General features: G+C 38.6%; 1 protein-coding gene across 1 annotated transcript in view; it reads right to left on the reverse strand.

Moving 5' to 3' along the window:
- Positions 1-18,028, reverse strand: part of EMP1 (epithelial membrane protein 1) — a 29,496-nt gene extending 11,468 nt beyond the window's left edge. Inside the window, exon 1 of the mRNA XM_044678469.1 lies at positions 17,904-18,028. The gene's annotated coding sequence lies outside the window, so the exon portion shown is untranslated. The remainder of the gene's footprint in view (positions 1-17,903) is intronic.
- Between the last annotated feature and the right edge of the window lie 3,691 nt (positions 18,029-21,719).

Below are 21,719 nucleotides of genomic sequence, written 5' to 3' on the forward strand. Positions count from 1 at the left end.
AAGAAGAAGAAGAAGAAGAAGAAGAAGAAGAAGAAGAAGAAGAAGAAGAAGAAGAAGAAGAAGAAGAAGAAGAAGAAGAGAAATTTTGCCCCACCAAAAAGACTTAAAATAACAGGTTTGCTTATAATTGGACAAATGGCTTCATGATCTGGACAGGGTGTATGTGCAAATGCCATCAAAAGATAGGGGACTGGAATCTCTTATGCACTTGTCTCACTTTTTTCCTTCTCCTCCTCATTTGATTGAAGCTCTGAGTGGGCGTTAGCCATTTTCACTCAGTGTAAGATTTTATTGGATTGGAGGGCTAATATCATCTCAATCCTCTTTTTCTTTTTAAATAAACCCTTGTCTTCCATCTTAGAATCAATACTGTGCATTGAATGCTCCTAGGCAGAAGAGCAATAAAGGCTACACAATGGGGGTTAGTGACTTGCCCAGGGTCACACAGTTTGGGAGCATCCCAATCCTTTTCAAATATATATATACTGTTTCATTCCCCAAGCCCTCAGGGATGGTAAGCAATGACTATATTCTACAATCTCAACATCTTTCACTATCACCAGATCAGAGTGGTAGCATTCTTTACAATGTAAAATATTTCCTAGAACTTTGTCCAGTTGGATTGTGAATGATATAAGCAGTTTATCCATGCTTTCTCCAAGAGAATTTGATGCCTGCCAGGCCTGTCATTAGGACATCTTTCCTGATTTTCAACTTAATTTTTCTTTTTACTCAGCTCTATTCCTTTATTCCAAGGTTTTCTTCAGTTTAAAGTTCTCTAAATAATTTTATTTTAAGTTTCCATTTGAAATAGGGTAGCTGATACCAATCACTGACTTTCCATTTAACTTTTAAAACAGTCATTTAACCACTAGTTTCCCTTACGAGTAAAATGAGAATAATAATAACTTGGCATGTCTCAATTTCCAAAACTTTTGTGAGCATAAAGGAAACAGTGTTGTTTGTAAAGCACTTTGGTCCTCTTGGAAATTGGCATTCTGCCCAGTGCTCTCCCTCATGGCAGGAACAGAAGGGAAGGAATAAGCAACATGTCCTCAGGGATGGGAAAGCAAATCCTAATTTCAGCCCCATCTGAGGTTGTGCCCTTCATTCCCTGGCCAAATTCACAAAATTATACAAAGATATGGTTGATTACACAGAAGATGCAATTCAAGGGATGATTGATTTTTAATTAGTTCTTCTACTTAATCCTTCTAAATCCCTTTAAAGATCTTTTTTCTCTCTCTCTCTCTTCATTTACAAATACTTTCCTACTAAATGTTGGAAAGTCTTTCTAAAGGCTTATTCTATTCAAATGTGAATAGAATATTTTAAGTACAGCCAAGTATAAATTTCTTCTTATAGACAGGCTATTCAGAGTGGAACATCCCTTTCTCCTTTAATTGCTTTTTCTACACTCTAAAGTCATATCTGATTCACTTTTCCCCTTCTCATTCTCACTTTTAGTTTTGGTGAACTAAATTTTCCAAAGTATCTCCCTCCTACTGTACTCCCTTCCAAAGTACTCCCATCTACCTTGGTTAATCTGTAGCATCTTTAGAATATGCCCATTCCTGGCTTCCTGTTATCACTTTTGATCTAAACCACAACCCCACCTGTTCATTATTCATTCCCTTTACCAATTGTATTGGCTGGAGGAATGGGTGGGGTAGTGAAAAGAGAAGCAATTTCCTTTCATCTCTGATTTCTCTGATGATGCTGTGTCTTGCCTTCACAGCAAAGAAAAGAAAGTCATGGAGAACAGCCTGCCCTTAGTTTATGCATGTGTTTTTTGGCTGCTACATACAGCCAGACATGGGTGGGGATTACTTGGCGAGAGAAATGACCCGAGTTACCTACAGCTTTCTTGCCTTCTTTTCTCCTTCATCTAAATGTGGGTGAAATTAAAAGAGATGAGATTTTTCTTTTATTAGACTGTATATTGAGTTGGTCAATATTTCTACTGATCCATCACAAGGCATCCTAAACATTTTATCCTTGCTCTGACCCATTGCTAGTGTTGCTAGCTAAGAGAGACAGAGACAGAGACAGAGACAGAGAGACAGGGAGACACCCAGAGGTGTGAAGAGAGAGAAAGAGAGAGAGGGAGGGACGGAGGAAAGAAGAGAGAGAGAGAAAGAGGGAGGGGGAGAGAGAGAGAAGCAGAAACACCATGGCATGTGTGTTGTTCTGTGGCAAAAGAAGAAATAGAATCCTGAGCTTAGATGACTTCTAACCTAAAGTACATAGCTGAAATGGAATGAATATTAATGGTGAATATACTTCAAGCTCAGGCACTAAGTAAGGCCTGATGTTTGATAGTCAGCTTTGAAAGGAAATTCATATGCAGTGCTGGCAGTTATTGCTTATCCTCAAGACATTTTTGAAGATAGTAACTTTTTTTGCATATTAGAACATGATTTTTATAGCTATTGGTAGTAAACATGTTTATAACCACAAAATAGCCTTATATTATGACTTGTCACAGAAAAATTTGCCTCTATCACCACCACTTTTTGTCTTTATAGCAGAAATGTTTAAAATCTCTTCAGCTGCTATTGAAATGTACCAACCCTTGCCAAAGCATAACAATTGAGAACAGGAAGTGGAGGAGAACAGTGATAAAAGTGTGGTTTGGTTCTCCTGGCTCTGCTGTAAACCTGTGGCCTAAAATAAATCATTTAAGGGCTCTAGGCTCATTTCCTCCTCTACAAAATAGGGAATTCAGACTAGATGAATTCCAACACCCTTTCTACTTGTACTGTGCATCTAGGAGATAGATGAGAGATAAAGAGATAGGTACATAGAAAAAGACAGACAAACATTTATATGTATTTTTATTGTGAAGTTCAATGAGTAAACAATTTATTTGCTTCTCTATTCCAATGGACTTAATCTTAATCCATGAGGAGCTAGAACACTTATTCATTCTAGGCATCAGCAATCATATTTTCATTGCTGGCTCTATGTGAGTCATCTGGGTGTGGACAGAACTACCCTTCAAAATATACCCTCCATTTACTTATAAACTTCATGGACCATAGATTTAGAGTTGGAAGGAATTTTAGAGTTTATCTAATCTGAGGAAACTAAAACCAAAGGAGGTAAAATGCTTTGGCCAAAGTTGCACAGGAATAGCAAAACCAGGTCCTCTCATGCCAAATCCAGTCTTTTGTTTGTTTGTTTTTCACTGTATTACATAGCCTTTTACTCAGAAAGACATTCTTCAAAAAAAAAGAAAGAAAGAAAGAAAGGAAGAAAGAAAGAAAGAAAGAAAGAAAGAAAGAAAGAAAGAAAGAAAGAAAGAAAGAAAGAAAGAAAGAAAGAAAGAAAGAAAGAAAGAAAGTGGTCAGTCATATTGCATTGCCTCTTTGCCTAGATATCCTCAATTCACAAGTCAGTTAAAAAATAGTATTTGTGGGGCAGCTGGGTGGCTCAGTGGATTGAGAGGTAGGGCCAGAGATGGGTAGTCCTGGGTTCAAATCTGACCTCAGACACTTCCTATCTGTGTGACTAAGGGCAAGTCACTTAACCCCCATTGTTTAGCCCTTATCAGTCTTCTGCCTTAGAACCTATACCTAGTATAGGTTCTAAGGCAGAAGATAAGGGTTTATAAAAAAAAAAATAGAGAGATACATATATATACATACATATATATACAAATATACACACACATATATATGTATATATATATATATTATCTGACCTGAAATCTGAATGGATTAACTTTTCAAATATGGGATAAATTCATTAATGTTCTGTGGAATAAAAACTGGTCCCACTTCACATTTTTCTGATATTTGAATCTCTTCAGAGATTCAAGTACAAGAAAATCTTTTAAAGAAGGGGAAATGAACCCAGATTAAATTTGAGAAGCTTGGATATGATTTCTAAATTGAGGAGCAAAGGATCACTTTCCAAAACAGTATGGAATGTAAATAACTAAAGTGGGTCAGGGACTAATTCCCTTTGTCTTTGAATCTCCAGAATCCAGAACAGTGCCTGGGGACCGGATAGGTCTTATTGAATTGAACCGAATTGAATTGAATTTATTGAACAGTGGTGAGAGTATTAAGAAAGCAGGCAAAAAAATTATTTGCACACAGTCTAAGAGAATAATTAGGAGCCCTGGGATAGAATGGAGCAATGAGAACTATGACTTCCAAAGCCAAAGAAATTATAAAAATCCTGCGGTTTGAGTGGACCAAACCCTGAGGGGAAAAATGGTCAGAAATTGGCAAAAAGGAGGGGGAAGGGAGATGAGAAGATGACTATGTGACATCACAAGGATATTTCGATTTAGCTGTAATTTCCATGATTCATGTGAAAGTGGGTGAGAATCTCCTAAGATGAAAGGCAAGGGTGGAGAAACTGGAATTTTCTCTGTACAAGATGGCACAGGATTACTTCACAATCCTTTTTTACAGAACATCTCAGAAAAGGATCCTGGGTCTGACTCTGCCATAAAACATTCAGACATTTTCCCAGTGACCTGAAAAATACAGACTTTTCTGGGGAAAAGGAAGGACACAAATGGTACCCATCCAGCTATCAAGGTCTGACTCAAATCTATCTCTAATCTAGTGGCATTTACCTGGAAGACATTAATCCCTAGAACTCACACCCACTATAGCCCCACCCTTTCCCAGAGGCTGGTTAGTTCAAGAATTTGCTTGTTTAATTAGGAACAGAGGTAGAGTGACTAGAGAAACATTCTCTAAGGAATCTATTCTCTAAATAAAACAGGGTGGGAAAAAAATTGACTGTTATCTAAAGTATTCTCCAACTTGGACTATTCTAAAAACTACTTGGTCAGTCTTTCTCCTACCAGTCTCTCCTATCTCTAAACTCTTCCCTATATAGATGCCAAAATAATCTGCCGAGGACACAGGTCTGTCCATGTCACTCACTTGCTGAAAAAGCTGTTGTTGAATAGTTTTTCAGTTGACTTTTTGTGATCCCATTTGGGGTTTTCTTGGCAAAGACACTGGAACAGTTTGCCATTTCCTTCCCCAGCTCATTTTACAGATGAGGAAACTGAGTCAAATAGAGTTAAGTAACTTGCCCAAGGTCACACAGCTAGTAAGTGTCTGAGACCAGATATGAACTCAGGGAGACGAGTCTTCGTGATTCCAGGTCCAGTGCTTTATCCACTGTACCACCCAGCTACCCCCAAAACCTTTAGTGACTCTCTGTTTCCTATTAACTGGCCATTATTGGGCCCTTCACTAACTAACTCCTACCTATTTCCATATCACTCTCCTTCAAGCATTCTATGTTCCATACAGATTAGACTAATGATCATTCACCATAACCAACCTTCCCGTTCCTACCTCTGCATCCACACAGGCTACTCACCATGTTTGGAATGTTCCCCTCTCACCATATTGCTCTTTTAGAGCCTTTTTCTTCTTTCAAGGCTCACCTCAAGTATTAGCTCTTCTGTGAGCCTCCCATCCTTTCCCTCTCTCCCTCACTTGTAAGAATTCTCTCCCTTCTTAAGAAATTTTGTATTTGCTTACCTAGATATTTGTAGAATTACTCTAGTGGAATATAAACTTTTCGAGGGTAAGGACTATTTTGTCTTATCTTTGTAGACCCCGTATCTATAGTGTGTATAGTAAGTCCTTAAAAATACTCTGATTTGACTCCTTAGAATTCTTATCCTGCTGTAAACATATGAAGAAAGAAAAAAGAGATAACTGGGAAAGGAAAGATAAAGGAAGAGTCAAGGGTTTGATCAAAAGTCCAATCGATTTCCTCCTCGGATTTTATAAGTTCACTGAGGTCAGGGACTATGAATTTCCCTACATACAAAAGAACAGAATATTAAGGCTTCCCCTTGGAAATCATCTAATGTAATCTTAATTCAGAATAAGAAAACTCAGGCCTCAAAAGGTATGGCATTTTGCCTAGCATTACCCAGTGAATTAGGTTAGCTATCCTTGTTTATAGATTTAAAGTCAAGAAATTGGGTTCAAAGGGTTTGTTAGTAAATGTTTAACAACTGACTCTCCAAAAAAATAAATAAAAGTGCACTGCACACATTTGTGTGTAATCTGTATTATCTTTATTAATATCACCTGCTGGTTGGGGTTGCTGTGAGGCTTAAATAAGATAATAATTGTATAGTGCTTAGCACAGTCCCTGTCACATAGCAAGCATTATATAAATATTAGCTATCATATAATCATCATCATTATGACCTTCCATGGTAGTAGTCATATACTTGTGGAGAGAACAATGGGCACCCCAAGGTCCCATAACTCATTCTGCTCCAACATGACTGACAACTAGAGTCAATGGGGATGGGATCAAATTGCCAAGGGGCTCTCTTGATCACCACCACACCTTATGAATTTAGATTAAACTAAAATAATTGATGCATTAAAAGGCATCTGAACGCTTCATGGGACCATTAAAATAATCTTAAAAGGTAGAGGTTGTGGTCTTTGGAGCATCACCTTTCTTTAATTCATTTTTCAAAAACCATGTCCAAAAACTCTGCTTGTTGACAGAACTATTCTACAAATGTTTGCTGCAACACTTCTCTGTGGGTCTCTTCCTGGATTTGTTTGTTTGGGACATTTAACTCTGATAGATATATGCTAACTTCTTTTCATTCAAAAGCAAAGAATTTGTGTGAGCGTATGCATATGCATGTGTGTAGAGTCAATGCCTATATGTAAACATATGCATGATTTGTGGAAAATGCTGATCTCTATGTATCAATTTAACCATTAATTTTTTATTATACCTATCCTCCTACACATTCTACTTTACTATATCCATTAGCTACAGCAAATACAAACAGAATTACTCAAAGATTATTCTATTGGATCCTTTGCAACCAGTGTCCATATACTCAACTAAATGATATGATAATCCTCTATAATCTCAGGACCAATTCACATTGTTCTTCTTTCTGCCATCTCTCTACAACAACATTACTATCTCCCTCATCTGTCTCTTGAGATCAGTTCTTTACTGCTCGAATGAAAAACCTGGTACTTTCTTCAAAGGACAAGAGAGAAAAAAATGGAAGACCTGCTCTATGTCATCTGGTTGCCTCATCAGTACCATAATTTGCCAGCAATTTTCTTTATGATATCTTCCCTATATGAAATGGAATGTGCAATGGCTTTATAAGTAGAAGACCTAGGTTTGAGTCTTGACTGACTGCTTGACTTTGTTCAAGTTGCTGCATATCCCTAAACCAATGATTCCCAAAGTGGGCGCCACCGCCCCCTGGTGGGTGCTGCAGCAATCCAGGGGAGCAGTGATGGTCACAGGTGCATTTATCTTTCCCATTCATTGCTATTAAAATTTTTTTAAATTAATTTCCAGGGGGCTAAGTAATATTTTTTCTGGAAAGGGGGCAGTAGGCCAAAAAAGTTTGGGAACCACTGCCCTAAACCTATTATCTTATCTCTCAAATGAGGGGCTTGACTTAGATCTCAAATGTCCCTTTCAGTTCAACTACTCAGCGAATAACACCATCTGACTTTAGAACTTCCCTTAACCTTCGAAGAAAATTATTCTTTGACTTGGAAAAAACAATGTTTTTTTCTTCCTTGTCTTGCTTTTCCATCAAAAGTCTATTCCATGCAGAAAATCAGATGGTAATGGAACACAGAGGCAACAAAGGAAATGGTCCGTCACCAAAGGAAAAAGGTATTAGATAGTTCACTGCTCTAGATGTTGAAAAATAAATACAACAATGCCACTAGGTAACTGGGTAAAGAAAGGGGTATATATTAAATGAGTCCGCAAGTGAAGTTTCAGTGTAACTGTTATTGTTTCATATCAAGTATAGTTTCTCTTCCAAATCTTGTTTCCAAACAGAAAGAGGAAACTCAATTTATTTCTCCACTGGAGAAAACATAATATCCATCTGCTCCTTAAAGTCTGGTGTTTGGGAGTAGAAGGTATGGATATTATTGTCCAATTGGGACTGAACTTTTTAAACAGAACTGTAAAAACCATCTGTGTTTGAAGCAGCCAAAATAAAAGTGGTCTGTGGGCTTTAAGGAAAACAACTGGTTCTTTCATGGGTCTGGGAATGTTTCCCCAAAGTTAGGATTGTTGTGGGAAGAGTGGCTTTTATCTGGCACCAATGTCGACTATCATGAGACTGAAGCTGAAGAAATAGAAAAGATGCAGGGGGTGGGGAGGAAGAAGCATAGGATTGGAAGTCATAAGGTTTTGCACTGGAAGATATCATTCAGTCCAAGACTTCTTTTCACAGCTGAGGAAGCTAAAACCTAGAGATGTGAATTTGCTCACCCAAGGATCACATGGTAGTAAATCACAGAACTGAAGATGGAAGCCAAGTCTTCTGACTTCTTCTACCACAGAGCCTAGCTGTGCTAATGACTAGATGTTTGAGCTCAACCAATCAATCAATATTTATTAAATGCCTACTCTGTTTCAGACACAGTATTCAGTGCTGTAATACCAAAAGAAACAAAAGATAACCCCTGCCCTCAAGGAGCTCACAATCTAAGGGGGAGACAACACGCAAACAAATATATACAAAAGAAGCTACGTACAGGACATATAAGAAATAATTAATAAAGGGGCAGGCACTAGAATGAAAGGAGTTGGCTAAGGCTTCCAGTAAAAGATAGGATTTTAGTTGGGACAGGACAGCTGGTTGGCACAGTAGATAGAATACTAGGCCTAGAGTCAAGAAAACTAATTCAGAAGGAAGACTAAATGCCCCCAGATGCTTAGTGGCTATGTGACCCTGGGCAAGTCACTTAACTCTGTTTGCCTCAGGTTCCTCTTCTATAAAATGAGCTGGAGAAGGATATGACAAACTGCTCTAGTATCTCTACCATGAAAAACTTACATGGGGTCTTGAGGAGTCAAACACAACTGAAAATGACTGAACAGTTCAGACTTAAAGGAAGCCAGGGAGGTCAGTGGTCAGAGTAAGCTCTACAAAGTCAATCATTTCACCTTGAAGTTTCTTAGTTTTATTGTTTGTTAAATGAGGCTGTTGGATTAGAACCAGGGATTCTTAACCTCTTTGGGTTATAGACCCCATTGACAGGCTAGCAAAACCTACAGACCCCTTCTCAGAATAATTTTAGTTGCACAAAATAAAATGCATAGGATTATAACTGAAACCAATTGCACTGAAAAGCAGCTATCAAAACAAAGCAAAAAAGTTCATGAACCCTAAGTTAAGAATCCTTGCACTAGATGATTTCTCATGTTTCTTCCATGATTTTGTTACCAGTGAATGAAAACTGATGGCCCACGCCCATAATTCTGGATAGCATACTAGCTAGGAACAAAGGAGAAACAATGGTAGCAAGCATATTATTTTTGAAAATGTTCCCAGAGAGAGTAAGAACATTTTAGGAAATCTTGGGTCTTCCTTGTTTTTCTACCCACCACCCTCCATCTGGATTGCTTCCTTTCCCATCCATTTCATGATTGTATTATAGAAACTCTAGAATAGCATAAGCAAGAACTTAGACACACAGAATTCTAAAGCAAGATCATCAACTACAGCAAAAATACAGGACATAGAAGACAAAGATTCTCCTCTGGGAAGAGGTAAGCAGAAGCTCCATATTACTATAACAAGAGGTATTCCAGGCAGCCAAGAAATGTCTCATAGGAGACAATGTCTGCCAAAAGCAAATGAAGGGAGAAGAAAAATCAAGGTGTGGCTAAACTGAGATCCCAAGAAACCCTAACTCTCTCTCATGAGGCTGACAGGAAATGGCTACCATATGCTACAACCAGTGAGCCATAGTTTTCTACAGGTTGCTCTGGATTTCTGCCCCTCATTTTTTCATTCTTGTCCTCTCCCTGCCCCAGGCATTTTTAGAGAGAATAAAACTATTCTTATTAAAATGCAGTATTTTTGAGCTGGAAGAAATTTTATAGGTCATCTTAACCCAACCAATCCTCTCATTTTATAAATGAGGAAGCTAAAGCCCAGAAAAGTATGTCACAAACATTTATTCAGTGCTTACTATGTAACAATCTCTGTGCTAAGTGCTAGGGATTTAACTACATGCAAAATTTAACTACAATTAAGCCCTCAAGAAGCTTACATTCTAATGAATGGGAAGACAACACATAAGTGACTTGCCCGTGGTCATTCAGCAAAATAAAAGAGTGGTCTAGAACCCAGATACCTAGACTTTTAGACCAAAGTTCTTTCTATCATGTTAGGCTTTTTCCCCCCTTACATATCTTCTTTAGTCTTTTCTTCAGGTTTGGGGAAAGCTATAGATCCATTTGAGAGAGATGGCATAGTGAAAGAAGCACTAGACTAAGAGTCAAGATCTGGATTTAAGGTCTGGTTCTACCATTAACATCCTGTGTGAACTTGAGCAAGTCCACATTTCTACATCAACTAGATGGGAAAGCATATACTACTACATACTGCACAGACCTGTTGTGAGGATCATGCAAAAAAGGTGCTTTGTAATCATAAAGTACATACAAATAAATGTTAGTTATTATTATTATTAATACCCCCTTATTACAGTTACTGCCTTCTAGTCCATACTCAGGTCAGTAGAACCTCTTACACTAACTAAAACCTCCTGATATATCAGGACAAAGAAGCATTCTGGAATATTTTCAGGTTCTTTCTTCTCAGGAGCACCCCTCCAAACTCCAGGAGCAGATGTTTCTGAAGGTTAATGTCCAAATTCCAACCTCAGGGGTCCCCAACTCTATACTGAAGAACTTGTCTTCATTGAAGAACTTGGGCTTGACTCAGACCCCTGAGATCATGAACCTACTTTCAGAAGAACACTTGAAATCTGTTCCAAGAATAGGAAGATCAGGAATTCCAAATGTTATAATAGAATGTGCCTAGACTCCAAATCAGAGGTCTTTGCTTTGAATCCTGAGAATGGCACTTACTAGTTTCATGACCTTGGGCATCAAGTTTCTTATCTGTAAAATGAAGGCTTTGAATTTGTTGTACAGCCATTCAGTCGTGTCTAATTCTTCGTGACCCCATGAATCATACCAACCATGGGATTTTCTTGGCAAAGATACTGGAGTAGTTTGCCATTTCCTTCTCTAGGGGAAGATTAGAATAGAAGGTTTCTAAAGTCTCTTCTAGACTCAAACTCTATGATTCTAGGAATTTCAAAAGTCCTGTAAAAATGCACTAGATACTATTACCCAGAACAAACACTAAAGGCACTCAAGGCAAGAAGGAAAGCCTCCATTGACTTGACTTTTTAAGACAAATTTATTGGAGCAGGGTGATTTGGGGGAAAAAACATCTGACCCAAGAAGAACATTCTGTGAGGAAGGTAGATAGATTATAGGTCAAGGATGCTTTGGGCGAGTTCGCATAGGGAGTGGAAAGACCTCAAGATTTTACCACAGCCCAACTTTGCCTTCATCTCCTTATGCTATGAGAAGCTTTTGCTCAGGTCACTGCCTCTAACACATACTAAACTTTTTTAGTTTGTATTTCAAGATTATTTGGGTGAATAACCAACACCATTAATTATCCCTAGGTGGTGGATGAAAACAATCATGCCAAGAGAGCAAATCCTAGAGACTCTTGCTTGTACCTCCACAATTTGTTCAGTGATCCTCTACCCTCTAATCCCTGAAATTCAATTGTAGAGGAAGCAACTGGCACAGCAGGTGGAGGAGGCATGACAGAAATTATTCCCCTTGATCCTGAGATTCGTCAGGAAAATGTAATTGGCAAGCGATGAAAAAGACCTGAGAGTGGCCAGGCTGCAGGAGAGTAGCAGTCTAGGATCTAAAGGTTGAGGGTAGTCATGACATAAAAACAGGAGACTATTATGAATAATTAAGATCTCGATACATTAATAGAGGATCAAGAGGTGTGGAGGCAGTTGAGGTTGGAGAGTAGGAAGCATGCCCCTTCCTATTATGGCTACAAACCCATCTGTCATTTGTTTCTTTTTCACTGGAGAAGCACAAATACTTCTTGGTACTGTCTCTAACATTTACTGCTCAGTGGCAAGACTCCAAGTTAACCAACCCATTCCTAGTTAGCAAATTATATAAGGAAAGGAATATCTTCTTGGAGCTGAGGGAACATACCATGATGTTTGGCCCCATCAAATTCTTTGATGTTGTAAGATGAAAGCAAAATCTTCACATTGCTCTCTCAGCTTTGCCTTTCCCTTTTTAAAGTGTAGAGAAAATCAAAGACACTTAACTGTCTTGTTGATACCGGAACTCCAAGCCAGGAGGGGAAAAAAATCCTCAAAAATTCATGAAAACTTGCATTTTTACCACTGAATAACACTTTTAAATAAAAGCATCCTTCCCACTTCTCCCCCAGGAACTTCTTTCTCTCTTCTCCTGTTTCTGGCTTCCTATACCTCTCTATCTGTCTCCCAACATCTTATATGAAAAAAGAGTAAGGCAAAAAGGATGTTGGAGTTTGGAGTCAGGAGATCTGGGTTTGAATCCCACTCTGTCACTTCCCTGCTGTGTGATCATAATTCTGTGATTTAATCTCTAAGAATCTTCATCCTTTCAGCTGTAGAACAGAGATAAAAACATTTATACTACCAAGCTCACATTGTTGATAGATGTGCTATTTATTACCTATCTCCCACTTTAGGATCTCTCTTTCAATATATAATCTATCTCCTCCAATTTCTCTGTCTGTCTTTCTGTGTGCCTCTTTGTGTCTTTATGTCTCTCCATTTTTCTGTCTTTCTATCCATCTCTCTGTCAGTCTTTGTCTCTCTCTCTGAGCATGTGCATGCTCATAACACACACACACACACACACACACACACACACACACACACACACACACACACACACATATATACCCTTTACAACCACACCCTCATGCTGCGGGGTCTATTCTTGAAAAAACGGGTGGAGTTTCTTTCCCAAGACCTGTTCAGTTTCCCTGTGTCTCATTTGGTTCCTGGCAGATGCTTAAGAGTCTACCAGGTGTCTTATCCATTTCTCTTTCAACTCTACCACCACCCCCTACCTCCTTTGGGGGCAAACAATCTGTGTTCAATTAATGTAGCAAATGAAGACCTTTTATGAAAAGCGGGTCAGACCGGATGCATAAGGAATTTCTGAATGAATGTTGCTGTCTCTGGGGGCCCCATGGGGAAGGGTGTACTCTGTAGCACACCCTTTCAAGTGAAACTTATTGCCTCTTTCTACTCTTTTCCCACTCACTCTATGAACGAACTCAGCTATTGACATGAGCCAAGGACTAGCCATTGCCCATGTTCAATCTCCTAGGGCAAGGGTAATGTCTCCTAGTATGCAGACATGATAGTAGTAGAAACCTACAGACTTTTAGAGCTAAAAAGGATTTAGAGCTTAAGCACAATCCTCTCATTTTTTAGACATCAGTATACCAGTTCCCAGAGAGGTTCAAGAACTTATCCAAAATCACACAGCAAGTCAGTGCCAGAGCTGGAACTAGAATTACAGTGTATTTTCCTTTAGATGACATTGTGGAGAACTAATTATTATTGGGGGAAAACATCCCATTTGAATTTTATTCTTATTCGCTTACTTGCAACATAGATATGGTCCAGAAGCTTGGAAACCTTTGCCTCATAGAGACTGGAAGGTATCTGATGTCTAAAAGAGGAAAACTGTGTCTCCTTGCTCATCAAGGATCATTACATTTTCCCAAGGGAAAGAGACTAAGAATCCTACTAATAGAGGGAGTGGCTGTAAGCAGTATGGAAATAAGATAGGATTGATTTGGTTGGTAGACTTTTTGATGAAAGCCTCATTACCCAGTAGTTATGACTGGTTGAACTATGGGGTCAAGTTATGAGATAAAGATTAAGTCAGATTCGTTTCTCACATGGTCTAGTAAAAAGAATATTAGACTTACAGTCAAAAGTTTTGAGTTCAAAGCCCAACTCTGATACTTAATAACTATGAGCTTGGTCAAGTAATTGACTTTTCTCAAGCTTTCATTTCTTTAGCTATAAAATCAGAATATTAGCATTATTTACTTGACAGCGTTGTCATAAGGAAAATGTGCTATAAACAGACTTTAAAGTTCAATATAAATGTGAGTTATTATAAAGGATGGGGACTGGATCTTTCATTGATAAAGAGGACTACCACATGAGGAAATTCCTTCTATCAAAAAAGGTCTGGGGCAGCTGGGTAGCTCAGTGGATTGAGAGTCAGGCCTAGAGATGGGAGGTCCTAGGTTCAAATCCGACCTCAGACACTTCCCAGCTGGGTGGCCCTGGGCAAGTCACTTGATCCCCATTGCCCACTCTTACCACTCTTCCACCTAGGAGCCAATACACAGAAGTTAAGGGTTAAAAAAATTTTTTTTTTAATTTAAAAAAAAAAAAAGGTCTGCAGCTTATTTTTGAGAGTTACCCAAACACCAAGAGGATTAGTGACTTGTTCAAGGTTACACACCCAATATGTATTAAAGGTGAGAGCTACACTCTGGTTTTCCTGATTCCAAAATCATCTATCTCTCTATCTATTATACCACAACACCTTAAATAGGACAGGGATCATTAACTGGGTGTGTAACATGTGTTTGTCTTACGGTGTGTGCCTATATCTAGAATTTTGGTTTAGTCAGTTATATGTCTATGAATCAATATGTGGTGAATCAGAGAATGAATTATACATGTTATTATATTTAATGTGTGAAATAATATTGATTCAAATAGTTTATACGTGCTTGGCTGGGTGAATAGTAACAAAAGTCTAACAAATGTCTTCTGTCACTTTTTAATCTTTTCTTGTCTTTAGCCTAAACTGATAGAAACAGATAGAGAGAGAGAGATGGAGACAGAAACAGAGACAGAGATAGTCAGAGAGAGCCACAAAGAGAAGGGAAGGATGTAGAGAGTATAGTAGTTCTGCATTGTCTCAAGTCTGAAAGGGTCCATTTCCTCCTCTTGGGACTTTAGTTCACCACTAAACAGGATTCTCAGTACTGAGTGAACTCCTCAGGACATACTAAACCTAGGCAGGAGGAGGTTTGAATCTCCACTATGGTCCCAGAAACAACATGATTTCCACAAAGATCCTCCACACCAAGAAGCAATTAGTGCCACTTTAGACCATTGGGTTCAATGGTTGAGATTAGAGCACTTCCACTTGAATGATCCCTTTGGAGTCATGTCGGCCTGGGCAAGGCTCTAAAGAATTAAGAAACTGGCCCATTTCTACCCAGAGCATCACTATCCACTCAATCACTTCAAGGTGTAAAACCTTGGAGGCATCCCTGAGATTTTACTCTTTCTCTCATCTCCCAGATCCAATCAATAACCAAATCTTGTTGAGTAACTTTATGACATCTCTGATATCTCAAAAGACAATCTAGTACAAGCCTTCATCACTTGTGGTCTGAACTACTGAATTAGTCACTGAATTTGTCTACTTACTTCCAGTATCTCGACACTAATCTATCATCTACATAGGCACCAAACTAATCTTCCTAAAACACAGGTCTGACAATATCACTGCCATAGTAAAAATTAAAAAAGAAAAGAATTCCAGAGGCCACCAGCCATTCCTCCAGCTCTAAACTCTACTGCCTACTTTATGCATTCAAAAAAGTCTGAAAAAAAATCCTTCCTCATCTTCCACCATCAGAAAACCTTCCTTGATCCACTGATCCCTTGCCCAAGTTTTAGTGGTTTCCTCCTCAATTTTCTTTGCACTATACTCAGAGACACTTTTTTTTTTAATCCTACTCCCACCTCTGCCCACCATAGCTGAATATAAACTCACTGAGATCAGGAACTATTTAATCTTTATCTTTGTATCCCCAGAAGCTAGCACAAAGTAGATGTTTAATAATGTTCATTGAATTTACTTGATTTTGCTGTTATCATTGTTCAATTGGATTAGGTCTTGCAGAATTTCTTAGCATACTAAGAGATCAATACGCAAATCTTAGTGATATCTGGTTCAGAAGTATCCAGAGAAGTTTATTTGGTTTCAAAGTTCTTTTGAGAATTTTGACCTACTCTAGGCTAGTCAGGGAGTGGGGAGGGGACATGCAGAGTTGCTATGCAGACAGAAGAGAGAATTTTGCAAAAGATTTAAGTGAACTGCACAGCCCTGAAATAACTGGAGTCTTAGAGGTCCTTCTAATTAGATTTCCACGCCTCTGGACCCTCAGCCCATTTTTCAGAAGCTGACTTAGAATTAGATCAGCTTCTGAAGATGGAGGGTAGAAACTGCTAGGAAAAAAAAATCTTAATGTTGCTGAAGATTGTCAAAAAATGAAACTCATCAGTGGCAATTAAACAACTCTCTTAGCACTTATTCCTTCTCATAGTTCTTAAACTCAAAAAACTCAGAAAGGACTAGTACTATGAAGGTATGAAACCATTATTAGAAAATGGGTGATTAAAATAACAGTTTCCTTTAATATACTAGCAAAGGCATTAAGATAATAAGTACTAAGAGAAAAAAAAAAAAAAGGTAGCTTCTCTAATGTTCCAAAAGACTCCATTGGAGTTTTAAACTAAGCTTAAAGTTTAAGCTAACCTTAAACTCAGCTTAAGCCGCCAACTAAAACTTTTGGGACACCCTGTATTTCCAACAGGTTGCCTCGCCCTCTTTTTTCTGCCTCGCAGGCCATTTTAAAGCAACAAAGAAAACAAACTGGTTGCATTAAAAATATCCAAATGCGTTGAATTGCTGAAGGGGAAACCTAACCTCTCTAAGCAGGTTATATCTTGTCTATCTCCCTTGTTTTGTTTATGCAGGGGAAAAAAATTAATTATAGTAGAGATGTTGAAATGGGCCACACCTGGGCAAAGGCACTCTAATCAGGGAGTAGAAAAACTAGAGAGATAAAAAGATTCTTTCTCAAAATTAATATCAAAATTTGTAGTAGTGTCCTTGTTAATGTCACTCCACCTTCTAAAATAGGAAGCAATAGGACAACGATTCAAAAGCAGCCTGCTTCTCTCCATTCAGAAAAATTAGTCTTTTTTTTTAATTCTTTAGCTTTTCTGATTAAAAATCAACTTGTTCACTCCTAAAATGCAGCTATGGAAACAAAAATCCATGCAATAATTTCCCAGCAGCAAACGTAGCGCCCTCACCCTCCACCCTGCATCTGCCCAATTAGAGAGCTCTGAAATTCTGACAAGACTCCCAATTTCATCAAGTATACCATTCCATTTTATTTGAAACACTCTTATTTTCCTGAACGGTATTTTAGCTTTTAACTATTTTTCCTTTTCAAACTAGAGGTTTTTGAATAACAGCAATGCATTAAATCCAACAACAACAACAAAAAAGCCCTGAAACTTTATAACCAACAAAACCACCTCTCCATTTAAAAAAACAAAAAGGATTTCTTTAAAGTTCTTAATTTAACTTAATGTTGTTTTTTTTTAACTTAACAGTCAGCCAAAACCACATACACAAAAAAAAAAAATCTAACCCCAGGACTGAAGCGTTTTTGAAATCAGAACAGAGCGGTGGAAAACTGAGTTTAAATATGTCATCTGAGAGGTATGCAACGTTTCCTCTATGGAGTACTGCCCAGATTGTTCCAAAGTCCCAGCTCCTTACACCTTGGAGTATGGGCAGACTCAGGGACTACAATACGCAAACTCCCCTCAGAGTCTCCTGCTTTCCCCCTGGGGTTCCTCCTATTCTAGAGTGTAGATAGTGTAAGTACTGGGGGATTTCGCAGCTGCGTAGGGAAAAAAAAAATAGTTCCATTTCCTCTCATCATCCAATAAGTAACTTGCCTCAAGATCGGTCAGTCAGGACAAATGCAGAAATTCAGAGACAAATAACTAAATCAAAGCAAGGTCTGAGTGAGGTGCAAAGAAGGGAAACAGAGGAAAAGTAGAGAAACTTTTTTTTTTTTTTTTCCCTGAGCCTCTCCAGAAAAATTCACTCTGCAGGAATTGGCGCTCTCTTACCTCGAGAAAGTCTGCAGCGGCAGCAAGCACCTCAGCTGACAAGAGCTGCCTTTTGTGCTTAGTCCTCTCCTCTGGAGTGTGTAACAGCAGTGAGGGGAAGGACCTGACTCCTGAGGTTATGTTTCCTCCGCTGGTGTGTTGGGATGTGTGATGGGGCGGTGTCTTTTCACTGAGTTTTAAAGGAGTTTCTATGAATCAGTCTGGCTTTAAAGAAGAAGGGGGAAAAAAAGATTTGTTCGTAACTACGCCCTGAAATGTTGGCAGTAAGTCAAGAGTGACTGGGAGGGAACCATCAATTCAAAGAAACCTCTTGTAGAGCTCCCTCTGACTCAGACACATAGACCACAGTGGAAAAAAGACTGACATTGCTTCAAATGAGTAATAGGAGTCACACAAATAGCATGTGTTTACAAAATCCCACTCCTTGTTACTAATAAGAAAAGCAAAAAAAAAAAAAAAAATCCATAGCAACCAGGGGGCATCAGGCAACAAGCATTATTTAGGCAATTTTTAATTACTAAGGTGGGAAGATATGAAGAGATTGGGGGGGGGGTGGAAAGACGACATGACTAACTGAATTCTTGAAACAGTACTCAAATTAGGCCCCCACCCTTTCTCACCAAACCATTTATCAGAGCTGTAAATAACTAGTTAAAAAAAATAATTTTCGACTCCTTCCTTTTTCCTCTCATTCTCTGGAGACACACTCACAGGCAATGAAATGGCAATAAAGGGGGGGGGAACCCCAGAGCGGATTATCCAGGAGTTGAATAATGGAAGGACTGTATAAGCATGAAAATCTCACTACTTGATGGATTGAAGTAGTGAGATTTTCATGTTTATGAAAGCTTAGGAAAACCTGGGAGGAAAGTTCTTTGGGATGGGAACTTTGCTCTCTCTATTGGAATGTCTTAATCAGCTGAACCTTGCTTTATAATAGTCTACCCTGATAGTGACATAAAAATAGTAATTGATTCTTTGCCTTCATCTTCAGTGACCTGCCCTGCTTCTGAGAGAAAGGCACATTTCCTAAAGAGCACCAGAGGGAGAAATAACTTGGTTACTACACCTGAGTGAGTCCACAGAAAGTCACTGTAAAGAATGCTTCCCTCCCTCACCCCCACCCCAGGATGAGGGATGATGTGTGGGTGAGTTATTAGCTAGATAGTCCATAATTTTTCATTAAAAAGTAGATGAAGTCTTCACCTAAACAACCCAATCTATTTCTCAAACTCTCTATCACAGGTGAAGAGCTGCTCCCATTAATAGGCTAAGATTGATCTTGGTCCTCAGGGTGGGGTAGATGACAGATTGATGATATTGCCTGTTGATCCCTTGCAGAGAATGACAGATTTATTCTTCCCTTCAGTCACTTGGCATTTTCCATCCTCACCCTCCCACTCCTGAACTTCTAGGGTCTTCTACTAGTCTGTAAAATCCCTCTTCACCCAATAACATCCTGCAGAGTGATGAGGGATAGGTAGGAAAGAGTATTTCTAGGAGCTTGTGATGTTGAAGAGAACGTGGTCTGGTTCGTTGCAGTTTTTAAGAGAAAGCTGGAAACTAATGAATATTTCTTTTTTTTTAATTAAAAAAATTATTTTAAAAATATTTTTCCATGTTTACATATTTCATTTTCTTTTCCTCCTCTCTACTCTCCCAGATCCAATAACCATTGCTACTGTGTTATACAAATGTTATCACTTATACCTATTTCCATATTATTCATTTTTGCAATAGAGCAATCTTTTAAAACCAAAACTCCAAAGCAAATATCCACATAAACAGATAAGTCATTTGTTTTTCTTCTGTGCTTCTACTCCTGCAGTTTTTTCTCTCAATGTGGATAGCATTCTTTCTCCTAAGTCCCTTGAGAATGTCTTGTATTAGCAAAGTTATTACACTGGATAGTCCCACAATGTTTCACTTTCTGTGTATGATGTTCTCTTGGTTCTACTCATTTCACTCTGCATCAGTTCTTGGAGGTCTTTCCCGAATGAATCTTTCCTAAAGATTTTCCCTCACTGGTTTTTGAAGAAGGATGTGGAAACTAGGGAGGGAGTACTTGGAAAGGAAAAAGATAATGAAAGGGATTGGACCTGTGATTTCACTGATATGGAGAACCCCCAGATGAGGAAATTCCCTCTAACCACTGCAGTGTACCTTCTCTAAAACTCATTCTTAAGACAATTGCCTAATGTGCTGGGAGTAGAAGTGATTTGCCATGGGTCACACAATGTAAATCAAAGGCAGGACTGGAACTCAGGTGTTCAAGGGTCAGAGACCAGTCCCTCTAACCTCTATGTCATGTTGCCTATCTTAATTCTGGGCAACTTGATGGCACAGTGGATAGAGCACAGGGACTGAAGTGTAGAAGATCTACATTTAGACTACTTGCTAGCTGTTGTGACCATGGGCAAATTAACCCTGTTTGCCTTAGTTTCCTCATTTGTAAAATGAGCTGGAAAAGGAATTGGCAAACCACTCCAGTATCTTTGCCAAGAAAACCTCAAGTGGAATCATGAAGAGTCGGACACCAGAGAACTAAATTCTGCTCAATTTCAACAATGGATTCAGTGGACCAAGTAGCTAGTTTCTTAATTTGTAATCAGATAATTAAACTCTAGTTCATCTTTCTACCCCTGGATGGCCTTGTGACTGAGTAAATGACACATACTCTGCTTCAGTTTTCATATAGTTGTAATAACCTGAGGCTGACCTTTCTATATGCCTTGTGGAGATGTTGTGAGGTTTCACAAGAAAACATAAAACACTTTGAACATCTCAAAAAAAAAAAAGGTGCCATATAAAATAGAGGTGGTGTTATTTTTAAAAGATTAATCCCAGTATGAGATTTATAAAAGCTTGTAATAAACTCATGAAACTTCACTGTAATTGGATATCATGAAGCAAGTGGCTTATTATGAATAGGAAAGAAGCTGGATCTGACTTTGCTAAAGCATCCCCTTGTGATTTCCCTGGATGTGACTGAAACATTAAGCTTTAGTCCTACTCAGGCATTAAGCTTGGCAGACCTTTAAGACCTAGGATAGCTACAGCGTCCAGGGGTCTGAAAACAAGTAAGGGTGTGGAAAGCTTGAACATTAATTCAGACCCTTTCCATGGGTCATTGGCGACTTGCTTTTCCTTGTCTGAGCTTCCACTTTTCCATTTGCAAAAATGTATCAGTCATAACAATTTTCACCCCAGGTTTCTTTTGATTTGTGTAAATCTAGAAATAATGTGTTATTGAGAAGGAACTCCCATCCTTTCTAGTGGCGCATCCCCAGTCCTTTAAATATATCCTTTCTTTAGGCAACCAGAATTGACAGCTGACAAGATGTTGTGTTGGGTAGATTAGTAAGTTCATGATGGTTGTAAGAACTTTGTACATTCTTTGATGTAAGAAAATGGGAGAGAGAGCGAGAGCGAGAGCGAGAGAGAGAGAGAGAGAGAGAGAGAGAGAGAGAGAGAGAGAGAGTGTGTGTGTGTGTGTGTGTCGCAGAGGAATTTTTTATATTATGAGCTGAAAGTAGAAGCCTTATTGTACAAATTCCCAAATTGAGACCAGTCACCAAGACTCACTGAGAAAGAAACCACTGAGAACTTAGGGAGGAGGTTTGTTCATGATTCTCTATACTCTAAAGCATAACTAACCATTTAAAAATCTCAATCCTGATTCTACCTGATATACATTATTCTCTTCCACTCTTTTCTCTACCACCCTGCTGGTATCTGCCCAGAGAATTCTAACTAATTTTATTATAAGTATAAGCTCACCAAGCATTCTATGCTCTCATTGTCCCAGAGTGAGAA

This window comes from Gracilinanus agilis, chromosome 5 (assembly GCF_016433145.1).
Source record: "Gracilinanus agilis isolate LMUSP501 chromosome 5, AgileGrace, whole genome shotgun sequence".
In the NCBI taxonomy this organism is placed as follows: domain Eukaryota; kingdom Metazoa; phylum Chordata; class Mammalia; order Didelphimorphia; family Didelphidae; genus Gracilinanus; species Gracilinanus agilis.